The 12,093-nt window shown below is 38.0% G+C and overlaps 1 long non-coding RNA gene across 1 annotated transcript; it reads left to right on the top strand.

Annotated features, from left to right (window-relative positions):
* Positions 1-2,319: 2,319 nt before the first annotated feature.
* LOC147655028 (uncharacterized) lies at positions 2,320-10,384 on the top strand. Its single transcript, XR_015282563.1, has 4 exons — positions 2,320-2,366; positions 2,833-2,968; positions 3,633-3,929; positions 10,277-10,384. It is a non-coding gene; the product is annotated as an uncharacterized LOC147655028 (long non-coding RNA).
* The last annotated feature ends 1,709 nt before the right edge of the window (positions 10,385-12,093 follow it).

Raw genomic sequence — 12,093 nt, 5'->3', positions numbered from 1 at the left:
TACAGTGCTTTGGGAGACTTATTGGAAACACAATCCCAGATGAGGGAAGTCTATGGGAATAACTATATTGTCAGACTATCAGGATGCGAATGGTTCAATTAACCAGAATGAACAGCAGAGAGAAGTGATTTTTTATTAAAAAGTAAATTTAAAATAAAATTAGTCTCCATATTTGGTGGGAAAATTAATGACAAAGGGAGACAAAAGAAAAGAGAAAATAAAGAGAAATAAGATAAACTGAAGTAAAAAAAATTGATAGTTTATAAGGAGCAGAGATTGAAACTTTAGATTTTAGTTTCTAGATTTCACTTACATGTATCGCACAATGTTCTTTGTTCTAGGGCCTTAAGTAAGCTTTAGAAAGTCTGTAGGAGATATGAGGAGTTTCTAGATGTTGGAGTCTTTTGTATGTATGTCAGTCTCCAGGTAGCTGTAGATGCAAGTTTTTGAATCATCCTAACTTTAAGCATATTTGCATCCCAATAACATTGTCATATTATTCAAGAATTAAAGTTTTACACAAACTGATTTCTAATTACCTATCAGTATACCGATTATAGGATATAAAACTGTTCTTAGGATAGGTATTTCTAAAAATTAAGATAGCCAGTAGAAATTTTCTCTCTCTAGTCCATTTTAGTTAGTCCTGCAAACAGTTTGGGACTGATTACTCAAATGTTAGCTAGGATGGTCAGATCCTGACTGCTTTCTGGAGAGGCAGAGAATCCCACTGAAGGTTATTTTACTATAGCTGAAAAAAGAAGATTTGAATTTGGAATCAATAATAGGATATAGAACTAAAGAGTGAACTTCTACAGTTTCACTGCTATTCTTCTGTTACAGGGACATTATTAACAAAGGCTTGATTGTTGTTTTGGCTACAAGTATTAAGTATGAAAGAACTTTATGAAGGTCCCAGACAGACTGGTATTTAGACTGACTGTCCTTTTCCAAAGAAGTTTTCTATTAAATAAATCCATTATTACAACATGGTAGCTTTAATTAAATCTGTATAATCTTCAATCAGGAAAATGGCATTAGCCTGCTAGCCAGGAAAATATGGTAAGTCCAAACAGTATCCCTGTTATTAGTACTTGATTGTCTGTTGGAGTGCTTGTTGATAGGTATGGAGACCTGGATGTTGTACAGCAAGGCTGGCCCAGTGCACTCAGGAGTGTGTGTGTACTGGTGTTTATAACAATTACAACTTTAACTACTTGATCTGAAATCCTAAAGGCTGCATAAAATACTGCTCCTACTGGCCTAGCTCCTCCTTGAGTGGTTGTGGCACTACAGAAGTGCTTGAACTAGCCTGATTTATTAGCGCATGAGAAAACAAAGAAGAGTGTAAGATGTATTTACCAAACATATATGTGTCTTCCCCTAATGGTTATAGTGCTGGCAACTATGCATATAAACAAAAATAAAATTATCATTTTTGCATTTAAGTTTTGGTTAGATTGTACTATAGATATACTAAATAGTTATATATATATATATATACTAAATAACTTGTTAAAAATCACACCTTTAAATGCTGGCGCAGATGTTGAGGTCAGGAGCATTCCTAAGGGATTGAATTAATCTCTCTGGATAAATGCATTAGAGATAAAGAACAGGCAAATAGCAGCCACTGATGTGTTTATTGATTGGATTTAAATGTTTCTGTCCAATTTGTCTATAAGATTTATAATTAGCTTTTGTCTCCTCACCACTTTTGGGCAAGTGGCCATCCCAGCAGAGTGTGGTGCACAGGAGCTGTGTATGCTGAGTGTCTGAGTACACACTACTGAGGAGAACTGCTCAGGTGTCTGTGTCATCAGACAATTCTTTCTTCTAGGCAGTAAAGGCAGTAAAACAGAAAAGCATGGTGCTCTTTTTTCTAGAAGTCCACTTTTCCCTGCTTCCATTGAAATGACTCTCAGCTGCTGTTGACTCCAGGGGAATGAGAATGAAGTCCCATGTGACAAATATGAAAATTATGGTAGTCCTAGACTTCTGAGTTCTATAGGAATGCAATTATTTTAAATATGGGCTGTTACTACCACCACAAAAAAAACCCAAACAAACCCAGCCAACCAAAAAAGGGGAGGGATGTAATTACCCAAAGACCAAGTGGCATGCTTTTCATTGATTAGACTGTCCTGTTCGATTAAATTCCTCAGTATTTTTAATTTTCTAGCCCTAATTGCTGCCTTACATTTTACTTGGGTCCCTTTGTTCTAATTCATCTGCTTTCAGGTCCAGATTTATTTTTTCAATTCATTCAGATTCTCCACAAACTTATCCTGTCATTATGTGTTTTGTCTCTCTCTGCAGATGGTTATTTGACAGAAAGTTTCCATTGACTCCAGAGAATGAGTCCTGTAAGTACCGTTTGTGGTTCTCAGATGGAGTAGTCGCAAAATGGAATTGATTAAAAGGTCAAAAAACATTACTGTTGCAATGTCTGAATTGCTCCATCAAAGTGTTAGTGGGACAAATGTGTGCAAATCTTTTCATGGGACTAATATGGATTAAAAATTTCTATTTTTGATATTAGCTTTCTCATGTTTCCTAACAAGAGAGATATTTTCAAATTATAGCTAGAAACTAGCCTTTCCTCTTACACCATTGTCAATCAGTAGTTACTCCAGAGGTAATGAAGCTCCCTTAGTCTGAGTTACAGTAAGATTTAGAGTCATAGTGTGTGATCTATTTTTAAAACTCTGTAAATTCTATGTTGTTCAAGGCAGCAGTTTTAAAAACAAGAATTTCATTAGTATATCTAGGTAAGGTGAGAATTCTTGCAGAAAGTGGAAGTAACCAGAGCATACCTGGGTCTTTCTACAGGAGAATCCCTGATGGGGAGCCAGTGAGCATCAGTAATCCCAGACTTGTTTCTCATATAGCACATGACACAAGAGAAGAGGTGGGTGTCTGATCTCTCTTGCTCAGCAAGTCACAGAAGGCCAGCAAAGTCTCAAAGGTGAGGATACTAATTTACGAGGATATTGTAGCTGGGGCTTGGCAAAAGGTTAATTTTCAGCTTATTTTCACAGCAGCTTTTACTGTCCTGTTACCTAGCCATCCTACAACAAAATGTAAATTTTCTCTGCACTACTTAAAAAACATCCCAGAAATAATTATTGGTCACTGCATCTTGGCTATCTCCACTGAATCTTGTCAGAGACAACATAATTGTAATTTGTATTTCCAGCTAGGTAAGCCCCATACGATGCCTCCTCCTTGAGATTTTTCTAGCAGCAAATGTGCTGGAGCTGAAGTGTAGAGTCCATGGTAAAACACAAAACTTTGCTCCATGATGAAAGCAAAGTCTTGGTGTGTATAACCTCTGTGTGCTCACTTGAGAGCAGGGAGAAATAATTAATGTCTGTCTGCAACATCTTTCCGGAACTGAGCACTTGAACTAAGCCTCAAGAGCCTAAACAGGGAGTTGTTTCTACCTCTTCTTGTGCGCTCTTGTGAAAGAATAACTTATTTTGGGATGTAGTAAGCTACTTTGACCTACTCCTGGCTTAGGGAGGCAATCAATGGGCAAGAAGATTGTACACAAATTCCTTGTAAAGTTTGTATGTGTCTTGAGTGGATTTAAGAGTAGTCTTAAAATTTCCTTCAAATTCTCATTGCAGATTCACAGGAGCATTGAGGAAGGGACCTGTGGAGGTCATCCGGTCCAGCTTCCCTACCCAAGCAGAGCCAGTTGCCCGGGACCATGTCCAGAAGGCTTCCAAGAATCTCCAGTGAGGGAGGCTCCACAACCTCTCTTGGCAACCTGTGCCAGTACTTGGTCACTCCCACAGTACAAAAGTGTTCGCTGTTGTTCAGAGAGAACCTCTTGTGTTTCGGTTTGTGCCTGTGGCCTCTTCATCTTAACTGGGCACCACTGGAAGCACCCTGGCTCCACCTCCTTTGTGTCCTCCCTACAGGTATTTATGTGCCTTGTTGAGGTCCTTGCTCCTATCAAAACAATTTCAAAGCAAGTAGGCTTTTAGAAGGAAAATACCTTTGCTATACCTTTGTCTATGGGTTTGAACAAGGCTGTTTTTGCATGAATCCTGGGAGTACCTATGTCTGTAGAATGTGTCACTGGTGCCTAACCTCCACTCTGTCATCTGCAGCCCCCTGCAGATCTGCCTTTTGATCACAAAGGAGCTTTCTGCTGCATGGACAGCAGGGCTGGCTGGCACATGCACAGTTTGAGCCACAAATGTGAGGCATGTTGTCACATAGAGGGTGAGGGGAAAGATGGTAAGAACGGCCAACAAGCACTGATTTAGTCTGTGTGACTAGAAAGTGGTGATGTGCCAGAAGAGCTGTTGTGGTGGGCAGATGGCAGCTGGTAAAAGCCATGAACCAGACATGTGACCTTGTTTATTGAACAGTGAGAAGTATTCAACACATCCTCTGGAAACATTTAGGGATTGCTGGTGTTATTGCAGTTTATCTAAATTATTTGGAACAAAAAGTTTTTTCCAGATAAATGTGTCTTAACATAATCTTAAAGCACTGCGTAGAAACAGCAGAATATGGCAGTTCAATGGAACAGGAAAACTAAATTGTAAACAATGGGACAGTCCATTTCTGTATTTTGCAGAGTCTTATAAATGATAGATTGCAAATGTCAAAGGTAGAACACACTACTATATAATCCTATAAATAATATAATGAGAAATTTCTAGTTTCTCATTAGAATTAATTCACCATTCCTTATCAGACTATTATTTCACAGCAACACTTGTGATTTTTCATATAATACTATTGCTTGAGCAAAAGCTCTTTTGGATGAGCGTAGCCTGTAAAGTAGCACATTGCCAAGATAGGAAATTGATCTTTTTCAAAATAAAGTCCTTTAACAGAAGAAAATAAACACACAATATTAAGGCGCCAGAGAGGTCCCCCAAACTCTGTCACCACTTGAGAGGGAGAGAAATCTTTGTCTTTTGTGCTTTTTCTTGGCTCACAAGATGAGCTGTACACGTTCTCCTGGTCTCTTTGGTCTGCTCTCACACTGCTGCACACTGGGATCAGGTCTGCTCTTACCTGGCTTAGTGCCTGGTTGATCTTGAAAAAACTCAGGCTCTGCCCAGCTGTTGGGCAGTGTTCCTGCATGTGTTCTCAAGGTGCAAGTCCTTACCTTCTTTTAACTCTGTTTCATGTTCCTGCTCAAATTTAAATCTGCTCCCTTGATTTTAGTGTGAGAACTTAAACATGGGAAAGAAAAGTACAAGCAGGTAGACAGGCAGTGCTCTGTAATCTGGGTGCTGAGGAGACATGGGTGTCCTCCTTCCACATCACCTGCTGAAACAGCTCTGGTGGCTCTCAAGGTGCCACACCTGGCTGTCATGGCTTTGCCAGCAGTGTTGGTCTGCCCTCGTGCTATCCACGTTCTGATGCTGCTTTGGCAGGCTGCTCACACTTTCCTGAGAAAGGAACACATACAAGGGAAGAAAAACAATGAATTCAACAGCATGGAACTGCTGAAAAACAAGATTCACTGCCCCCTCCCCTATGATAACAGTGCTGTGAGTAAAGCTTCATCACCAGTGTTATGTACAGCTATTGCAGCACAGGGCTGTCAGCTCTCGTTATTTAGAAGTTCAGCAAATGGATTGCATTACTTCTTCAAACAGTCCTCTGAAATCAGGCTGTTGAACAGAACAAGAGGCACCAGTGCAGCTAGAGACTGTCACATGGTTTGAATTGAAGCAATCATCTTTCCTCCACTCCCCCTGCAGCATCAACGAGTGTCAATGCACGACCAGGGAACTGAAATGCAGAATAAACCTGCTGGGTTTTTTTGTTTGTTTGTTTTTGTTTTTGTTTTGTTTTGTTTTGTTTTGTTTTGTTTTTTGTTTTGAGTGGAAGTGTAGAACTGTTCAGTTGGTCCAGGGTGGAAGCAAAATATTCAGTTAAGCCTCACAAATACAGAAATATAAGGGAGACTATAGCATGCAGTGGACAGTTTAACCTTTTTTTGGGTTTACAAAGTGTCGTGGTAATCTGTGAAAGGTTTGAAGCTTGTGAAAATTCCAGTAGCATCATCAAGTCTGTTTAATGGAAATTCCTGTCATTTTGTAGAGCATTTGTAGTAAATTACCAGACTTGGAGTACCCACACATTGCAAAATTTAATTCTTATTATGCTCTACTACCATTATGGGCTCTTTAATATTTCATCAATGAGAATATTAATATTAATTAATTAATTAATATTTCATCAATTTCTTCATAAAAAATGAAGAAGCAGTGGGATAGAATTCCTTTTGGCCATAAGAAGGCAATGGCCACGGAAAGCCATCATTCAGCATATAGACCTAACTTCCAAATGATGAACATATAATGTTTTCTTTTCACAACTTATTTTTTTATTAAATGTAAAAAAAGTGTATTAAACTGCACTAGAATTGCAGTCCCTGAAATATTCTCTGTGTGACCCAAATGCAAGACTGTTTATAAGACAGTTTTTAAAACCTGTAGATATTTTGCTTCTGTGGGGCTTCTGTGGTCAGTAGCACTTACCTCTGCTGTTTGCTTTTGGTCTTCTGCTTAGGGTTTGTGTAGAGCCTAAAACATTTAAAAATAAAGTTTAACAGGAAGAATCCATTTGCTAACAGTGCCACCCTCTCACAGTTCTAATTTATGATTAAAAATGTGAGAAAACCACTCTGCATATCCTTTGGTATCACACTAGTGCCAGTGCTGTCTTCATGCTACCTTTAAAAGCTTCTCTTCCAGTTTGCAGATTGGCAGATATAATTTGTCCTTTCCAGTGTCTGTGACAAGAGCTGGTGTGCATGAAGTATGACCAAGTTTGTGTTTGGAAACACTCAGGTATTTTTTGCTTAGAAAATGTTTATTTTTAAATGAAAATGAGAAGAAAACTGAGTTAAGAGTAATAGAAATCATTCTTGAGTTTTAAAAGCACAAAGACCACCTCATTAAGAAAACATTCCTTTTGAGTTACAGAGTAAAACCTGAGTATACCTTCATTTTGTTGGTCTGATGATGCATGGCAGTTTCTTTCCCTAATGATACACTTTTGTCCCTTCATAGTCTTATACTGCTCTCATAATGCATGATGCTGCAATTTCTTTCCCAATGACACACTTTTGTACTGACTTATTGATGTGGCTGACAGATTATGATGTAGAATACAATTTTATATTTATGTCTAAAAGCCATGTTTTAGTTCTTCGCATGCTGCCTTCTCTGAGGTGTCAGGTTCAATCAATAAGGCTATGAACAAGTTGCTTCAAGCACATATTCTTTTTCTACTATGATTTACTTTTATTTTGGCAAATAAGCTGGACAGAGTAGTGTAAAACCCAAGCATGCATTCATTTTTTGCAGGTCAGCTTATAATAAAAAAAAAAAGTTTAAACTTGTTAGAGAGGCACATCAATGAAAGTTAAGGGGATTCAGAAGTCTAGGAAATTAATTTATTAATCCAATATGGCATATATATGCTCTCTCACATGAATTTTAGTTTATCCTGTTTGTAAACCAACTAAATACTAATGAGGGGAATATCAGTGACTTCTGGGTACACTCTTTTTGTCTTTTCTACATCACTGTTGTGAGGTAAAAACCCAACTGATATGCAGTGCCATTGTAGGCACCAGAGACAACAACTTGAAATGCATAATAAAAATTCTCAGTTTATTAGATTTGTCCTTCTGTGATTAAAAACATATCTTAACAGCAGACATCTGTTGGACAACTTACAGGGTTCTTTTTTGTCTTGGTATGTGAGAAAATCCTTCAGGCTGTACTGCTCAGCCTTGTTAGACCCTGGTATGTTGTGGATGCACAGGAAATGAAGCATATGTTCAATGGTGGAGCTGTAATAACGCCCAAGTTTGGTGTAATCTGTTGAAAAGAAAGAGTGGCATTCCCTATGATGTACCCTATGGAAAGAAAAAGGGGGGAATTCCTGGAGCCTTCTTTCCTCACCTGATCTCATGTGGTACCTCTGGTTGGCTGTGAATCAAGTTTGACAGAAAAAATAAGTGTGTGATAGGCAGCATGCTAAAATCAAATAATTTTGTATCTACACCTTTTAAGCCTTGTGCTGTGGCCACTGCATGAAAAGATCACTGTAAACAGGGAAATTCTATGAAGCAGAGCACCACTCTCACTAATTTTCACAAGTGAAGCTAGATTTTTTTTCCCACTCAGTAAACATATCGCTTCAGGCTTCCTTGAATGGTGTACCTCTTAGTAAAGGTATTTTTCTTCCTGTGGACCCAACTAACTCATCTTTTAAAAGGTGTCTGCTTTGAAGCCAAAAGAACAAAATAGCACCATGGGCCGCCAGCATACTGCAGGTTTTGTTTGTGTGTGTTGTCAAAGCAAAAAAAAGACCTTCACTGTTTCAACAAAATGTTTCAGAAATATACAGGGCCAACTTTGTGTTTTGCATGTAAATATGCGATGAAGCCTGTGAGAGGGTCACCAAGGACATAATATTTATTTACATGCCCATGGTTCATCTGAAATTCGAGTGATACAAAGTTATGAAAACAAATAAAAAGCTTTATGAGGTAGGTTTTCAAAATTTGGAAGATTCATATGAATAAAGACATATTTTAACCGATTGTAGAAGAGGCTTAAATCATGTTTAAAGGCTTTAATCATGCTTCAGGACACAAAATAGCCTCTATGAAATTTTACAAAGGAACTCTACTTGAGTCTAAATACACAGTTTCCTGCTGAGACACTGAGGTGTTTTCCCCCAAATCCAAATTAAAAAAAGGACTGTGAGAGAGCAGTAGTCTACTTTGATATGCTGTGGTTATTACCACAGAATTGTATTTCCATGTGCATCCAAAAGGACATACACAAACATATCCTGCCCTTGCTGAAAGCCTGGGAGCTGCAGGAAGTACTGAATCCTTTCTACAGTGAATATCATATTATCAAAGCACAAAGTTTCAGAAATTGGGCTTTGTGCCTTTCTGGGATGTGGACAACAACTGAGGTAAGACCTCTACAGTTTGAGTCTTGCATCAAAGTAATGTGAGCAGTATCAGGAAATGCAGAGATGAAGGTACATGCCGGGCATTTATCAGCCTCCTCAGGACCAATGATTATTCCTGCAAAAATCAGAGTTAATGAAGTACCAAATAAGTGCTTCTTCATTTCTTGGCCTCCTCAAGTTGACACTGGACACCTATTGGCAGATCAGAATGTGATCACTCCAGTATCAGAACAGCTGGATTAATTTTATATGCTGTGGTCTACCTGCTTTAGAGAGCATGGAATTCAAACTGGAGGAATTTAGGACATTCTCTTGTTGTTTATGGGCAAGGATGAGAGAGGCCTAAGAGAATACTCTCCCTGGTGCTTGCATCTGGCTTGAAAGAGTTAATTTGAACAGGAATTTCAGCTGGATTCACTCTGTTGGCTGTATCTAGTCTGAGTGATAGAGAAATTCCTTAGAGCTAAGCTGTGAGTGTAACATGAAGAAAAGTCAACATGAGCTGTGAGAAATCAGGGATGTCTTTTCCCAGTGTTTTACTTGGTATGTTGTATGAATGAAGAGTTTTCTTCCTGAGACAGTGCAAGTGGTATGATAGCATGTATGACAGCTGGCTTTAGAGCTTGGCAAGGAGTGAGTGAAGAAGGTTGAGATATTCTCCTCTGGGAAGTGATGAAGAAGTGACTTGTACCTAGTCAGTTTGGAGAAATTCTGTCTGATTTATAGGCCACAGGACAGGAGCTCCTTGGGGATATGTTCTGCTGAATTGCATGAACTGAAAGGAGCTTATTTTCTATAAGATTTGGAATGTTTCTTTTACCAAAGCCTTCAAAAAAAGTGCTTGATAGCTAACCCACAACTTCTGTATGTGGATTCTACAATATTCTACAAGATTGAAAGATTTGTAGAAGATTAAAATCTTCTACAAGATTTTTCTAAAATCGACAAGATTTAATTTTCCCATGTTGTTGTTTAACTTTTCCAGTGTCTGATCAAGCAGGTAAATTATTTTGTGTATAAGTAGCATATTTTTCCTAAAATGAAGGCCTTTGATAATATTACAGTTCTGACAAATTTAGTAACTGTATATGTTACCTCATGTCAAAAAAATTAATCTTTTTTTTTTTTTAATAGCTACAGCTAAAGCTGATTTTTATGGCTACTTTAATCCAAATAACTAATCCTGACTTAGTGGATCAAGATAACACCACAATCTATGGTTGCTTCTTTAACAAATACCATATTGGGACAGTCATTTGCCCACTCATGGATTTTCTGACTTCTTTATTATCAGATGTTAACCAGAAATGAAAAAAAAAAAAAGTCAAGAAGAAGCTTATACTTGATTTTGGACCTTGGACAAATCCAACAATATTCAGAAAAGGAAGATTTGAAGTAGCAGGTATGTACATAAATTTTATATTTTCAAGTAAAGCGATGGGGACAGTCACACAGCAGAGAGGTCCTGCTTTCCAATGCAGTCACAGTAAAGATGAAAATCCTAAAGTCTCTTGATCTACAAAGTTCAGAAGATATCACACAGGAAATCTTCAGTAAAATCTGGAGTTGCTCCCACTCCTTCAAACTCTGACTGCCATGAAAATGCTTATTTTTGTCTCTGCCAGTTGACTACATTATTCCAGGGGATTTTCCCAGTGTAAGGAAGTTGATCCTCAACATGTTTTCTGTAGTATCATAATTTCCATTACAGAACTAGAAAGCTCTTTTATTTTATTATTTTTAATTTTTTTTTCCTAGAAGGGGAAAGCCCCCCGCTTCTTGGTGTGCCTCCTGATTTTTAATAATACCACAGACTTTGCCTTGCAGTGAACCAGTTCCACAAGGAGATTGCCACATCAGATTATGTGAGTTTCCTTCATTTCCAGGCAGTGCTATTTAATATACATCTGCTATGTAATAGATGCAACAAACTGAAATGATTTTCAGTTGGGTTAGTCTTTATTGGATCTGACCTCTGGTCTAGGAGGTGAAGGGAGAGTGGAAAATGAAAGCTGATTTGGTATTAGCCCACTATTCATATTAGAAAAAGTAAATGCTTTTGCGGTTTTCCTTACAGAGGTGTCTTTATTCATTTGACATGCCTTTAATAACTAATTCTAGTTGTCTGGTTGCCAAGATAGATTTCCTACAGGCAGACTTAAAAGTGATTTTGTCCTTTTTGAATGCATGGCTTCAAATGATCCCAGAACAGCAAACATTAAACTTCCCCCTAGACCTTGAGATTTTCTGAAGCACTGCAATAACATAAAAGGATAAGACTATTAGAAAAAAATAAATAAATGAATTAAACATGCTTCATATGATATGAGCAGGACAATAAAAGTCCTTGTTTTTCCATGCAAACTGATATCTCTTTTCTACTGTTGGCCATATGCTGTGGATTTCTCACAAGTCCCATTTTATGGGTTTTGGTATCATCATTCATAGTTGCCTGGGAATGTTTTGTAGGCTTCATCTGAAAGCAAGGAGCCAACAGAACTCAATTTTTTTCTTTCACAGATGGCTTTGTCAGTGTTTGTTATTTGCCTTATCACAGAGCTTTAGATGTGTATCCAGTGTATGTGCATCTGTGTATCAGGTATGTCTATGAGCATACGTAAACTGGCATGGGAACTGTGAAGTAGAATGCCTTCCTTGTCATTTAACTGGGCTGTCCACAGCAATTAAATGCAATTTTAAAACTTAGCTCCATACACAGCCAAATTGAGTTTGGGTCTGCTGGGTACTTAGAGAAAGAGCACGAGAAAGAATATTGTCATTTCCAGGCATGAATTCACACTCTCAAAGGATATATCTGCTATGGGACTGCCTCAATGAATTTTGACTCGCTAGGTCAAAATTTGCTCTCTAGTCCACTGATAGCCAAAATCCATCTTTTCTTTTCAAATTAGATTTGAAACAAGATATTAATCATGGCTAATTACTACAAAGCTTTTTACCTCAGCTGAAACTTAAATCAGCTTGTTTTGGTAATAAACAGAAAAAAATCTTCCAGCTGAAAAGAACTTGGACAAATTACATTTTGCAGCTGAGGATCTTGGTTCTGTGATAGACAGGTTGTGCTTTCTAGCCAGGTCACCCAATTCAATA

This window comes from Cyanistes caeruleus, chromosome 2 (assembly GCF_971803275.1).
Source record: "Cyanistes caeruleus chromosome 2, bCyaCae1.hap1.1, whole genome shotgun sequence".
Taxonomy (NCBI): Eukaryota; Metazoa; Chordata; class Aves; order Passeriformes; family Paridae; genus Cyanistes; species Cyanistes caeruleus.
This window is presented reverse-complemented; position numbering and strand designations above follow the sequence as displayed.